This window comes from Pleurodeles waltl, chromosome 3_1 (assembly GCF_031143425.1).
Source record: "Pleurodeles waltl isolate 20211129_DDA chromosome 3_1, aPleWal1.hap1.20221129, whole genome shotgun sequence".
Classification (NCBI taxonomy): domain Eukaryota; kingdom Metazoa; phylum Chordata; class Amphibia; order Caudata; family Salamandridae; genus Pleurodeles; species Pleurodeles waltl.
In genome coordinates, this window is record NC_090440.1 from 138,144,030 (window position 1) to 138,159,838 (window position 15,809).

Sequence of the window (15,809 nt, forward strand, 5' to 3'; positions counted from 1 at the left end):
CTTTGCCACCATAAAAAGCTTTTACACGATGGAATAATGTGCACTGGCAACTCTAATGTGTAACAGGCTTTCTAAACTGCCTCTTAGATGTAAGAGTCGAATTTTCAGTTTGCTGCGATTACACCTTTGATACATATGACACGATGGAATTACGAACCCTGAAACTCAATTTATCTTTCAACAGCTAGTAAAGCTATGAACCACCGATTAACTGCACAGATTGAAGTAACCTCATTGGGTTTGGCCTATAAAACCCTGTACTGGTGCAGGAACTCTCACAAAGTCTGTTCTCTGCATTATAATGGAAATCTTTGAAGAAGTGTAGTGTTTGTTTAGATAGTATGTGTATGAAAGGCATGCAATCACTGCACTATATAAACCCCCATTAAAAGTTTCCAATGGGGCTTGTCAAGTTGTCAAGATTCACCTGGAGACTCCAGTCGCTCAGACATGCCAAAATCTCTGGGTGAAAAATCGAAGAAAATGGCAAATGAAAAGCAGACCGTGGGACCCCTGTGTAATCCCTGTTAAATTCGTACCTCCAGATTTACAAGTACCGTTGGTTTCCGTAACTCTCGGGGAAGAGTTACCAAGTACAACTCTGATGTACTCCGCATGGTATCTGTAGGGTAGACATGATAATTTCCGTAATCATAAACCGGTGTTGTCAGAACTGTCCCAACTGCTTTGCTTTCAGCGCTATTTTACAGACGCTATTTGAGGAAATCCCTCTGGTTTATACTAACACCTATTCATCTGCAACACAATTTTATTATTTCCGTGCGTCGAAGATAATGTCTTATCGACAGGTTCATAAAATATGAAATATCTCCGAACTGATCGAATTTCAGCTCAGTATCAAGACAACAGTTTCATTTATTTTTAACCAATCTTACGTTTTCATCTTTTTCTCACATACCTGACCAGAATTTGCATCAGTGTTGTGCTTGAGATGTTCTGGCTTTAGATGCAATAAATTAAGGCATCACCGTTTTCCATGGCAACGGGTGCACGTTACAGATGTATGAACTAGGAGGTCACTAGCTCGTAATCGCGCAGTGAAGATGCAGATATGCAAAGAAATACCTAATTCAGAGGAAGAAACTGTCCAGAATATTAGGCGAAGAGATGCATATAAAATAATGTTTCACTTTCTTGCGAGGCACGGTGCCTATGTCTCCTAAAAAACAAATAAAGATTAATTGTAATCATAACAGGAGAGTGGATTTCAAAGCATAATTGCTGCGACCTTGTCTCCATTTCTGTTCCTTCTGCAGGTTCATCTACTATTCAGAGCTGGCCTCTGCAGAAAACCTGCAATGACGATAACAATCTATTTTAGGAGCTCTTTCACAACAACTGTGGAAGCAATACACAACTTTCAGGCGCTGGCACAAGCAGCTTTTACAAGTAGATAAATATCACACAGAATTTCTAATCAAAAAGATTGCGCGCGCAGTGAAAGAACGTCTATATGCTTTTAGCAGGCCAGACACCGAAGTCATGGCAGGGCTTCCTATGACGTATATTGGGGACTCGGCTGGCTGCTCTGAAGGCCCTCACTCAGGTCTGGAATCCTGCTTTAGCGATTCAGATCACAGACCTGTTCTATATGCAAAATGCTGCGGCCTTCAGAGGCGAAGATCCTAGCCTGTGTGGGACAGTAATTTAAGCACACAAGAGACCCCTCTGAATAGCTAATTAACACTTCACGCTTCGAATACGAGAAAAGCAAATAATGGCATCCAAAAAGTATTCTGATTAATGTACACACTGTAGGGGATACATACATAGTAAGTGAAATGCATAAAAAGAGAAGGGAGATTCGAACGGAAAGAGTGATGGAGCAGGGAGGAAATAGTGGCGAGAAATATGTATTGTTCTGCTACTTGAAGATAGTTGGATACAGGTGTCGCATCGAAAGGAAGAAGACGGTAGATTGATAGACCAAGAGAAATAGATAATGAAATACAGACGACCATAAATAGGTATACAGATAGACAGATCTATCTATCTATCTATCTATCTATCTATCTATCTATCTATCTATCTATCTATCTATCTATCTATCTATCTATCTATCTATCTATCTATCTATCTATCTATCTATCTTTCTCTCTCTCTCTCTATCTATCTATCTATCTATCTATCTATCTATCTATCTATCTATCTATCTATCTATCTATCTATCTATCTATCTATCCGTCTGTCTACCTATCTGTCCGTCCGCCTAGCTATCTATCTTATAGATAGGAGGCTTATTTAATGTGAATTCACATCACTTTACAAATACACAAATACACATGAATACACATGAATAAGCCCATGTCATTAACCAGATCATCAGAGACTAGCATGCTATTGATTACAATTGTTGATGGATGGGAGTCACACTAGTTTTCACTTGAGGCTTTACCACTTGTAGAGAAGACTCCAACCAGAAATCAGCGTAAAGGCGAATCTTCAGTTCTGATTAAATGTGCCCACGACGCACAACACATCCAGTGCCCCAAGAGTGAAGCAGCAACTGAATAACCTGCCACTGACAGAACCTTTGGTACAAAGAACACACGACCTCACAACACTTGCTTCAAATATATACAACAACTTAAATGCCCTTACAACACCTCTGATGATAATACTATGATTATCTTTGGAATTGCCCCTTGCCACACCTAGCAACTGTAATAAAAAGCGTATTATACTTTGCATATTTACACACGGAGTTTAATGGTGGTTGCAGCTGTGTGTTTTTATGGCTCAAGACAACTTTCCGTTGAAAACTAATTTTTAATTTTCACATAACTTTTATCCTCATTGGCAGAATAGCACAAAATGTGACACTCTAATTGTAGGAAAGTGCCCTCTTTTTTTGGCATGGTTACCCCCATTTTCTGCCTGTTGTCAGTGTGTCCACTGGGATCCTGCTAACCAGGACCCCAGTAGTTACGCTCTCCCCTGTAAATTTTGCTAAATGTACCTTTTTCTTCCAGCAATTGGAATACTGCCCCCCCATGTAAGTCCCTAGCATATGGTACCTAGGTACCCAGGGCACTGGGTACCAGGGGATCCCTATGGGCTGCAACAGTTACTCTGCCACCCATAATGAGCCCATGCAAATGGTTCTGCAGGCTTGCTATTGCAGTCTGCGTGAAATGGGTGCATGCACCCGTTTTCACTATCGGTCAAGTCACCTCTATGGTAGGCCCTCTCAGCCCAGAGGGCAGGGTGAAGGTACATATGTGTGAGGGCACCCATGCACTAGCAGAGGTGCCTCCACAAACTCCAGATCCATTTTCCTGGACTTTGTGATTGGGGGGATGCCACTGTATGCATGTTCTGGACATAGGTCACTACCTATGTTCATCTACATAACGGTAACTCCGAACCTGGGCATGTTTGGTATCAAATATATCAGAATCATACCTCAATACTGTTGCAAGTATTGGAAGTATGATTCCATGCACTCTGGGGGCTCCTTAGAGGACCCCCAGCCCTGCTACCACCAATCTTACAGGGTTTTCCAGGCAGCCCAAGCTGCCACCACCCCTCAAACAGGTTTCTGCCCTCCTGCTGCTTGATCTGTTCAAGCCCAGGAAGGCAGAACAAAGGACTCACTTTAGGAGAAGGAGGTAACAACCTCTCCTTTTGGAAATACATGTGACTAGCTTGGGAGCGGTAGCCTTCCCAAGGCACTGGTATGCTTTGGTGCCCTTCATGCATGGACCAGTACACACCAGTTCAGGGACCCCCAGCCCCTGCTCTGGTGCAAAACTGGACAATGGAAATGGGAGTGACCACTTCCCTGTCCATCACCACCCTTGGCGTGGTGCTCAGAGCTCCTACAGAGGGTCCCTGGGTTCTGCCATCTTGTTTCCAAGGTTGACAGGGAACTCTGGGAGCAACTGAGTGGCCAGGCCACGCAGGTGATGTCAGAGCCCCCTCTTGATAGGTGCTTACCTGGCGAGGTGACCAATACCCCTTTCAGGGCTTTTTAGGGTCTCTCTCTTGGGCGGGTCATCAGATTTGGCATGCAAGGTTCCAGCAGGACTCCTCTGCAACCTCCACTTTGACTTCTGGCCTCCAGAACTGCAACTGGAACCTCCAGGACCCGACAAGCTGCCTCCAAGAAGAAGAGCTCTTCTGCAATATTGTTTCCAGGGCTCCTGTCAGCAATTGCAACATTTCCATCGGCTGTGCAGCCACTGAGGGCAGCGTGTCTTCAGTCTGCACTAGAAGAAAGGAGAACTCTCCCTTGGAGTGAAGGAGTCACTCCCCTGCATCGGCAGGCACCTGCTGCAACAACAACTGGCTGTTGGATCTCCTCTCCTCCTGAGCTGCATGGAACCTGCATCATGGGTGGTGGTCTGGAGTAGTCCTCTTGGTCCTCTCTGCCAGCTGTCCAACTTTGGTGGAGGTAAGCTATTGTCTTCCCATGCAGGACAGTACCCTTGTGCACTGCATCTCTTGCAGCTATCAAGGCCTGTTTGCAACTCCTCCAAGGAATCTTCAGGGAGCATGTAGCTCCGCTTCCCAGCACTCCTTCCTGCAATGCACAACCCTCTGCGTGGTTCTCCTGCAGCGTGGGATCCCTTCCTGTAGTGCTGCATGGACTCCTTCTGCAACTCCTGTGTCCCTGTCCTGTGGGTACTGCCTCTGCTCCTGTGGACTTTCTACAACACTAAGGGTCCCCTGTGACTCCCCCTCTTGGGTTGAGTCCTCCTGGGTCTTGCAGGTCCCCGGCAGCTCCACTTTTCCACTAACTGTGAATTTGTCTTTGCCAAGGCTCGTTGGTAGAATTCCTGCACCGACACCCTTCTGCAATTTTCATTCCAGCGTGGGGCATCTTCTGCATCCATCAGGAACTCTTCTCCGGCTCCAGGTCTGCAGTGCTGACCTGTTCTTCCTCACCATCGACCACCTCCTGCAAGTACAGCTGGCTGGGTAGTAGTTCCTACTCCTCCTGGACTCCACTGACACTTTTGGACTTGGTCCCCTCTCTCCACAGGTCTTCTTCTCCAGGAATCCACTGCTGGTTTCTTGTAGTCTTGTCTGGGTGTCTTCTTTTCTTTTTTTACCTCCTTTTGGGTGGTTTGGGGAAAATCCAGAGATTTACTCATGCTTTCCTGGTTGCTGGGGGCTTCTGTGTTACTTGCCTCTGTGGTTTTCTAGTACTCCCAGCTCCCCCTTACACATTCCACTTACCTAGGTGGGAGTCCTGTGTTCGCATTCCATTTTTTTAGTATATGGTTTGGGCTCCACCTAGGGTCACTATTGGTTATTGCTATTTGCACTGTTTTCTAACCTTTTCTATGCTATTTCTGATTGCTACTCTGTATATTTAGTGTATTACTTACCTCCTATTGGAGGGTTGCCTTTTAGTATTTTATGGTACTGTATTCCTAAATAAAGTACCTTTATTTTTGTACAACTGGATGTTTTCTTTCATGTGTGTAAGGGCTGTGACTCCAGTGGTTTTGCATGAGCTTTGCATGTCTCCCAGATAAGCCTTGGCTGCTCATCCACAGCTACCTCTAAAGAGCCTGGCTTTTAACACTGCCTACACTTCACTAAGAAGGGATGCCTGGACCTGGTATAAGGTGTAAGTACCTTGTGTACCCACCACTCAACAGGATAGCTTCCTACACTAACCTTATGTAGCTAAGAGCAGCATGTCAATTATCATGCTCTACTGTATGGGGGGATTAAGCAGGGCAACATCAACAAACATCTGCTTTCCAGTTTTAGATTAGCTCTCATATGAAATTTTGCTTACAGCTACAGCAAAAAAAACATAGAATGCATTTATGTCAAATGACACACATGTAGACTTGTGGTTGGAAAATATGCTTTTTTGTGGTTTGGTGTAAATCTGTTCAGTAGGTTTTGAGAAATTAGAGTTTAAAAGGGTCTTGGTTGACGTGGAAACGTTAATGCTTTTGTATATCTTCACTGTTTAGTCAGTGGACAGTCCACATTTGCAGACTGCTTGTGAACACAACTTAAGAAAATATAGACGTCAAAATGGAAAAGGAGGCTTTTGTACTCCAGTTGTTCACTTTGAGTCCATGGACCAAACCTGTGTCTGGGAACCCTACAGCTCTGATGGTTGGCATCAACAGAGATATTGCAGTTTCTACAACAAGATGCAGGACTGTGTCTCCACATTCAGAACAAAAAGTAAAATGAGCCATATGTGAGCAGTGTGATTAATCTGTTTCATCAGGATTCATGGGGGAACACAGAGTAGGCTACCAAGAATGCCATTTTGTAAAACATGAGGATTTGCTGCAAGGTAAACAATCTTCAGGACAGGGTTTGTGGTCACCAAAACATGGTTCAAGTATCAGAAACCAAAAATAAATATTAGCAAAAAAACACTTTATGCATATGGAATGCCATGGGCAACGTGTAATGCCTCACCACTTAAGCCATGTACAGCAACAGTCTCCTTCCTTGAAGGTTCGATGCAAGAGACTTGGACAAGGCCAACCATCACTGTGCATGGTCAAAGACTGTGCACCATGAAGAATGGTAACGTGCAGTATAATATAAAAAAAATAAAATTGAAAAGACCCTTTAATGCACAGTACACTCCATTGCCAATGGCTAACAGACTTAGGCCCTCATTCCGAGCCTGGCGGGCGGCGGAGGCCGCCCGCCAGGCTTCCCCCCTCCGAAATACCGCTCCGCGGTCGTAAGACCGCGGAGGGTATTCCGAGTTTTCCCCTGGGCTGGCGGGCGGTCTTCACAAGACCGCCCGCCAGCCCAGGGGAAAACTCCCTTCCCACGATGACGCCGGCTCGTAATAGAGCCGGCGGAGTGGGAAGGTGCGACGGGTGCAGTTGCACCCGTCGCGTATTTCAGTGTCTGCTTTGCAGACACTGAAATACTTTTAGGGGCCCTCTTACGGGGGCCCCTGCCTTGCCCATGCCATAGGCATGGGCACGGCAGGGGCCCCCAGGGGCCCCACGACTCCCCCTCCCGCCATCCGGTTCCCGGCGGGAGAACCGCCAGGAACTGGATGGCGGGAGGGGGAGTCGGAATCCCCATGCCGGCGCAGCATGCTGCGCCGGCTTGGAGGATTCCTTTGGGGTAGCGGGAAACCGGCGGGAGACCGCCGGTTTCCCTTCTCTGACCGCGGCTGAGCCGCCGCGGTCAGAATGCCCCGCGGGGCACCGCCGGCCTGTCGGCGGTGCCACCGCGTCCCACGGCCCTGGCGGACTTGTTCCGCCAGGGTCGTAATGACCCCCTTAATATCCAGAATATTAATATTGAGAAACAAATATATTGTGTCAAAAATATAATTAGGAAAAATACTGTGATCCCATACTAATATAAAATATAAAAGATTAATGCCCAAAATAGTTTTGACAAGACTATTGACCAAACAAATACATTTTGACCTTTTGCAGTGTATTTGAAATTGTTTATTATTTAAGAGTAATATATGTAATACATTTAATGCTTTTTTTATGTAATATTTATTTTTTCACTTTATATAAATATATAATAAATATAGACATGTGTATGCAAAATATTACTTAAGAACGTCTCAACAATACATATGCAATTTTAAAAATATTTTAAATGTGAATCTGAACATTTATTTAAAAATTGAAAATTAAACATATATACAATCAACACATTTTATTCTAATTAAAATAATAAAATAAACATATTAAATGTATCTTTATTTATTTTTACTATAAACTACATTTAGAGATACATCTTAACATATAATAATATTTTAGTACATTTTGGAATTGTTAAAAAACTAATAATACGAGGAACAAAAAAACAACTTACAAACTGTATACATAAAAAGGAGAGCTTAGATTTACTATTCCCACTGTAGGGAAAACATTGGAATTCGAAGGGGATAGATTTACTGTTCCCATTCTAATATCAGCAACATGATGGAAAGAGTTGGACTTCAAAGGGGTTAGATTTTCTATTCCCACAGCAGTCAAAGCAACAGTGGGAAAGTATTGGACTTTGGAAGCGTCAAAAATAATAAAATAAGTCCTAATAATCAACAAAAAGTACATCAATAAGTAGTACAAAATAAATTATAGAACATATAAAATGTATTTAAAAAATACAGTACTATGTAATAATAATACATAATGTGTAAAACATAAAAAACTACAACTAACTTAGAGGAACATTCACTTACCTAACTACCAACAAATTACATGATTTCAAAATGAATACCAAAGTATTTCATTTAAATTAATACTAACTTTTTTTTAAAGAAAAATATCCCACATACAAAATTTCAACAACACTTACAAGTCAACTACTTAATGATAAAAAACAAAAGAATTGACATAAAAAGTACAATGATAAAACTATACATAATTATCTATTAACCCATTATTTTAAAAAAATAGTACACAAAATATCATAACTTAAAAGCAGAAAAATGCATTCATAATAAATATGTAGACACTAAAATACACATATAACATTTCAGAAAGTAAACAATAAAAAATATTAGTTTACATAATTCCTTAATCATTCTATCCACCTACAAACTAAACTTAAAAATAACGGACTATTACAAATAATAACATTAAAATGTACATTCAAATTAACAAGTTGATATAAAATAATTCAACAAATAAGTAAACAATTGCCATAATTAAAAATCAATCTAAACATTTACTTACGATAAATGTATATTAATAACTAAAAATCATTAAATTTAACTTATTTGAATTTTAATGAACTTCTATCCCAATTTTACTCAAATTCCCAGCAGCACGTCACTGACTCTAGTAGCTCACTACTATTAAAATAAAATGAAAATATAGATGTAAATTAGCAAATTGAATAAAAGGTATAATTTAATAAATAAACTTAATTAAAATTAATTACTGATTACCTTGAAATATAAATCGCTTTTCATCTTATCCTCCTACAAAATCAATAACCCACAACTACACTATAAATAATAATTAAATACATTAAAAAGAAATTATAACGTAAAATTCCAAACTGTAATGTTAAAAAACAATAACAATTATAAGAATAATATATTATGTAGGACACATTAAATTAATTTCAAAAACAATATTTTTACAACTATGTTAAAAAATTACATTCAAAACAAGTATATTATTTACCAGAATACTGATATTCTTGCCAACAATATTCTGTACCATTATATTTTTGTATTAGTCATATTTTGTGACAATATTTATGTACCACGACATTTAAAACTGAACATAAAGTGCTTCATTACGAGGCTTGCGGTCTTCAGACTGCCAGCCTCGCGGTTGTGGGTTGCGGGAAGTTCAATCAGCACATAAAGAACCTGGTGGTCAGTGATCCCGACAAGTTGACAGTGGCGCAGGTCATAATCCTCCAGGGCAGCGCTACATTCAGCGCTGCCCTGCTGAATACGACCTTGATTACGACCTTGTTCTCCGCCAGCCTTTCATGGTGGTTTCACTGCTATGAAAAGACTGCCAGAGAACAGGTGCAGGTGGCCATAGGGCGTCCCCTGCACTGACCATGCACATGGCATGGACAGTGCTGGGGTCCCCCTGGCCAGCACCCTCGCAATTTTCACTGTCTGACATGCAGACAGTGAAAATTGCGAGGGTGCTGGTGCACCTTGCAGCAACAGCATTGCAGCTGGCTTGATTTTGACCCGGAAACAATATTGCTGCCTCAGTTTCCACTCATCAGCCTAGCAGGAAACACCTAATAGGTCCGGCGCAGTGGTCACCACTACGGCGGCGGCCACCCTGTGGGGAGTTTGACAGATGGGCTTTCCCGCCCACCAAACTCAAAATTAGGCCTTTAGTCCAAATACCCAAAGAGACTCCACAGTCACAGCCTTGGCGGAGGTTCCCGAGTCCAGGGGCAATCTCCGCAATGAGAACTGCAGTTCTGGGCGAAGGCTCCACCACAACTGCAGCACCTCAACCATGACTGCAGAGTCTCTTTGTGAACTGGGGCCAGTGTATCTAAGTGACTTTCAAACCTGAGTATTCTATTCTACAACTTCACATTTTTAAATCTTTCTTTAATCTTTTGTATTAGGGAAACACCATTCAACTTCATCACTTATTTTCAATTCCTTCCGATGACTCAATATTTGTCCATGTCATTCCTCAAATTCTATGGTTGCTTTATAGTTTAGTTTTTCATAACATGCGTTAAGTTCAGTGCCACCGTGCTGATCATGAGTTCTCTTTACGTCAGCCTGTTCATGGTGGGGTCCCCACCATGAGAAGGCTTTCAAAAAGGCAGCTCTAGGAGCCACAGGGGAGGCCCTGCACAGGCCCCCCCATGTGGTGGGCAGTGCAAGTGTCCTCCTGCCCAACACCCTCCGAATGTGCACTGTCTGCTATTGCAGACAGTGCACATTCTGCGGGTGCTGGAGGCCTCCTCTATGTGACGGAATTGGCCTCGGCTCCATGTGGAGCGGAAGCCAAAGCTGCTGCACTGTTTCCACTGGGCTGACCGGTGGAAACCTCCAAATATGGAGGTTTCTGCTGGATAGCCCAGTGGAAACATTGTAGTAGGCCGGGGGGGGGAGACCGCCAGCTCCGCAGCGGTCACCTTCCTATGGGGCTGGTGGGCCGGCGGTTAGCCCGCCTGCCTTGAAATGAGGCCCTAAAGGTCTCTTACGAGTTTGGAGGTCAGACCGCCATGTTGAAGGTCCAAAAAAAAGACCACCATGTTGGCAGTCTTTCAGACCACCTTATTACGAGTTATAAAGGCAGGACCACCGACTGAAAAAAACAGACAGTCAGTGGCGCAGCGGCATGGAAATAGGTGTCCAACCTCCAGCACTGAGAGCCCAACCACAGAGCTTATTTCAAGCACACAGTCGCTGTGCAGGTCCCACGTGGTAGTCAGCTAATGGCGGTCCCAACCACAGAGGTTCGTGTTCAGCACATTGGATGATTTTGAAAACAACACAGCTGACACACATTGCTACACTGGGCGTATCTGCAAAAGACACTATAAAACACACCCCTTCACAGACTGAAATCCTTTGTATTTACAATGCAAAACACATTAGCCAGAATGTGTTTTGTCCACAGAGTCCATATATTAGGAACCCCATTTTTTCACCATCCCATTGAACACCCTGCACACACTTTTGTCCATTCACACCGATTTACACTTAGCCTGGTTAGTAAGTCACTGTCACCCTTTTTTTTTTTGTTCCACCATGTCACGTTCTAAAAAAAAAACATTTTTCAGAAGATGAGTTAAGACTCATGGTGGATTAAATCATAAGAGTAGAGCCACAACTGTTTGGAGCACAAATCCAGCATACTCCTCTCAGTAGGAAAATGGAAATTTGGGACAGGATCGTCAACAGAGTGAATGCTGTAGGCACCACCCTGCGCACAAGGGATGGCATCAGGAAGAGGTCTCCAGGCACCAGCTGCAGGCCAAGAAGAATAGTAGTGGCCTTGTCAGTACCCCATTGCATCTCTTTCTTCGGGAGGAGAAGGTCTTGGCCATCCTGCATCCTGAGGGCTTGACAGGAATACATGGGAGAGTGGTGTCTGTTAAGTCACAACACACAAAATGTCACCAAAATGTTATATTCTGCATGCTCACAGCTCACCTTTCACTATTACTCCACTCCCCAGTCCAGTGCTCAGCTGTCCAAAGATCTCTATTTGGCAACTCTGAATTGAAGTGTACTCACCTGGGGAGATGACATTCATATAGTGTGTAGTACAGGGACTGACATGACTGCAACTCCCAGCAGGCACTATTTCTTTAACTCTAAACACCAGACTAGTGTTCACTTGTCCAAATAACCCCGTTTGTTACCTATCAACTTAAGGGTACATACCTGGGAGATAACATTTGGCAAGTGTGTAAGTATAAGGACTGACATGACTACAACTCCCAGGAGGCACTATTCCTGTAACTATAAACACTAGAATAGTGGTCACATGCTACAATACATCTGTTAGTAGACTCCCAATTTAAGTGTACTCACCTGGGGGGGAGAACATTGGTCAAGTGTGTGTAGTAGAGTGAGTGATCTGGCTACAACTCACAGGAGGCATTGTTTCAACAACTCTGAACACCAGCCCAGTGGTCACATGCTTCAATACATCTGTTTCACAAGTGTCAATTGAAGTGGACTCCTCTTGGGGGATAACATAAATATAATGTTTATAGTAGAAAGAGTGATCTGGCTGCAACTTATAGGATGCCCTGTCACTGTAACTCCAAACACTAGCCCAGTGTTCTCTTGTCCAAAGATCCCTGTTAGTCAACTCCCAAATGAAGTTTGCTTACCTGGGTGGATAACATTAATCAAGTGTGTGAAGTAGATGGAATAACCTGACTGCAACTCGCAGGAGGTACTATTTCTCTGACTCTAAACACCTGAACAGTGTTCACTTGTCTCAAGACCACTGTTTGGCAAAACTCTCGCAACCCTCAAAGTAAGTTTACTCAGCTGGGAGGATACCATTTGTCAAATGTGGGATGTAGAGGGAGTGGCAGGACTACTTAGGAAAGGAAGGCCCTTTGTCTGTAAAACCAACCACCACCCCAGTGTTCTCATGTCCAAATATATTGTTTGTTAACTCTCAATTGAATAATACTCACCTGGGAGGATACCATTTGTATAGTGTGCGTAGTAGAAAGAGTGACCTGACTGCAACTCCCAGCAGGCCCTGTATCTGTAAATCCAAACACCAGCCCAATGGTCCCTTGCCCATATACCCCTGTTTGTCAACTCCTAAATGAAGTATACTCACACGGGGGATATCATCTGAATAGTGTGTGAAGTACAAGGAATGACATGACTACTAAGGCCAGGAGGCTGTGTTACTGTTAACCCCACTCATCAGCCCAGTGTCTTCTTCTACCATCTCATGACCCCAGTCCTGGGTCCTGGATCCGCAGAAGCAGCACAACACTTCACACAATGATGTTCCAGGACCCAGTTGGAGAGGGCACCCTGTGACCAAGGCACTGGCCCATGGGGGTAGGTTACATGGAAGGGATACTGTGGGCCAGTGGGGTGTGGCCACAGGGGCTGCTCCTAGCCAGGATACCATCAGCCACGTCTTGGGGGTCTATCAGGAGTCCCAAGGAGTGATGGACCAGGTCTTGACCGAACTCCAGAAAATCAATCAGCTACAGAGGGACATGCATAGGGACATGCAAGAACAGATGGAGGCCAACAATACCAACATGGCCTCACTAACAGGGGTGCTGAGGAACATTCACACAGTCCTGAGCAGGGCTTGTCAAAACCAATATTCCCCTTCCTTTGACTCATTAACACCAGTCACATCAACTTTGATGCCAGCCACTGGAAGGGAGGCCCTGTCAGAGGAAAAAGGAAGAACCTACATCAGACACCCCTGCCTCTGTAGCAGCAGATCTCCCCATGCAAGCGGGGATGTCCACATAAGAATCTAGAAGGTGCAGATGGCAAGACACCCACCACTGCCAGCAAGTGATCTCTATCTAAAGGATCTCCTTTGTGTGCCACACATTCACTCTGTTGACTGATCCTGAACCACATACCATTTTCAGTGGGAGGATTACTCCAGACTTAGGACTCCCAATAGTGTGGCATCTACTCCAATGATTTCATTCACCATGATTGACCCCTTCACTTTTATTTTTTGTTCCTTTCTGTCAAAATTTTCTTTTCTTTATTAGCATTGTAATAAATTCACAGATCACAGACTTATTGTCTGCATGCTTAATTTTCACATTTAGCTATCTAGAGATGTAACACCATGTGAACCATGTGATGAAGACCCTAGCTACTTGTGCAAGCAGGGATATGTTACTGCTACCCAGTGCCCAGCTCAGGATCACAATACAAGTGTCTGGCCAAACAGAACATTTTATTCCAGGGTCCAGCACATAGGCTGTCTATATGTCCCGACTTTTAGAAACAAGAATGTATGACTCATACTGAGTCAAAGTACATATTCCAGAGTACAGCCCCCAGACCATGGAAGGAAGGGATTTGTCAGACATTGGGCCTGATTCTAACTTTGGAGGACGGTGTTAAACCGTCCCAAAAGTGGCGGATATACCACCTACCGTATTACGAGTCCATTATATCCTATGGAACTCGTAATACGGTAGGTGGTATATCCGCCACTTTTGGGACGGTTTAACACCGTCCTCCAAAGTTAGAATCAGGCCCATTGTCTTGTAGAATAGGCAAACATTAAACTTGATGATGTTAGCAGCTTGCACCTTATGACATACCACACCAAAATAATCCAACATCACAGAATCCATGATACACTCAGATGGCAGTACAACAGTCCCTGATCACAGGCCCATCAGAACCCAATGATCATTCATATGGTGGTGTGACACAAAGATATGTCAGTGTTGTGGTACAGGCACTGTGGCCTGCAATGATGAAACACATTTACAGCTACATACCAATCACACAAAAAGTGTTTAGCCAACGTGAAGGTAAAATGACTTGGTCGCAATCTATGACTACATATTTCATGCTCACATGATGAAACACATGATGCAATCAGCCCACCATAGCACACAAAACAAGTCCAATGGGCACTTCTGACCTTCCACACAAACACTGTGCAAGCTGTCTTGGCACAGGTCTTATGTATCCAAACTCTTTGTATGTCAGAACAGCATCAGACACCTGCCAATATCACAACTCTGAAATGCCCACATAAGGATGTCATGGTGAACATACCTGTACAAAGACAAAACAAGGAGTATAGGCTTACAAACATACCTATTACACAAATCACATATCAAGCATCTGGCAAACAAATTACATTGCAATGAAGCTGACTCAAACAAAGCAACATCAAGGTGGGGATGTATCAAAAGCTATCTCATCAAGCTGCCTATGGCTGAGTATCGACTCCTAACTGTTTTTAAAACAGCAAACTCACAACTACAATTAAATGTGCAGTCACAGTCATGCTGTACGGGATATTCCTGTGCAGGGCGATATTGTGAAGCATGCCACAGTGATCTGAACACTTTCCCGGGTGAGTAGAGGAGAGATCCACCAATCCGGTCCACCAGTCCAGTCCAGACATCTAAATCTGGCCTTCAGGAGCCCAAAAACCCACTTCACTACCCGCTGTGTTCTTTCATGGGCCTCATTGAAGCAGACTTCCCTTGGCATAGTTGGATTCCTCAGTGGCTTCAACAACCAAGGACGGTTTGGATGTGTAGGGTCTCCTTTTGAGGAATGAGACATATGTGCAACAGTGAGTCACTCACTTACTGATTGTAGCACCTGACATTGCACACACACAATCAGGGCAGAAGTGACTTACCCACCAGTCAGGTCCTCTCTGGGTACAGTTGTGACATCAGCTGGGGTATGGTGCTGTTCTGCATTATGAAGGAATCATGGGCTGTACCAGGATAAAGTGCACCAACACGTGAAATTTAGAGATCCGCCAAGTAGACAACCTGCAAGTTGATGGAATGGAAGTTCTTTCTGTTCTGATAAATATGTTCACTGGCCTGCGTTGGCACCATGCCAACATGTGTGCCATCAATGGCGCCCACCACATATGGTAGGTAGGCAAAACCATAAAAGTCAGCCTTCACATTAGCTAAATCCTAACGTTGGGGAAACTTGATATAGCTGTCAAGGTGTTTCAACATTGATGAGAGGACATCCTTCAACATTATACTGAACATAGGTTGGGGCATACTAGCAGATAGGGCCACTGTATGTTGGAAGGACCCTGTGGCTAGGAAGTGTATGACTGACATGACTTGTATAATGGGTGGTGTACTGGTTGGATAACTGATAGCTGGGATCAGATCTGGCT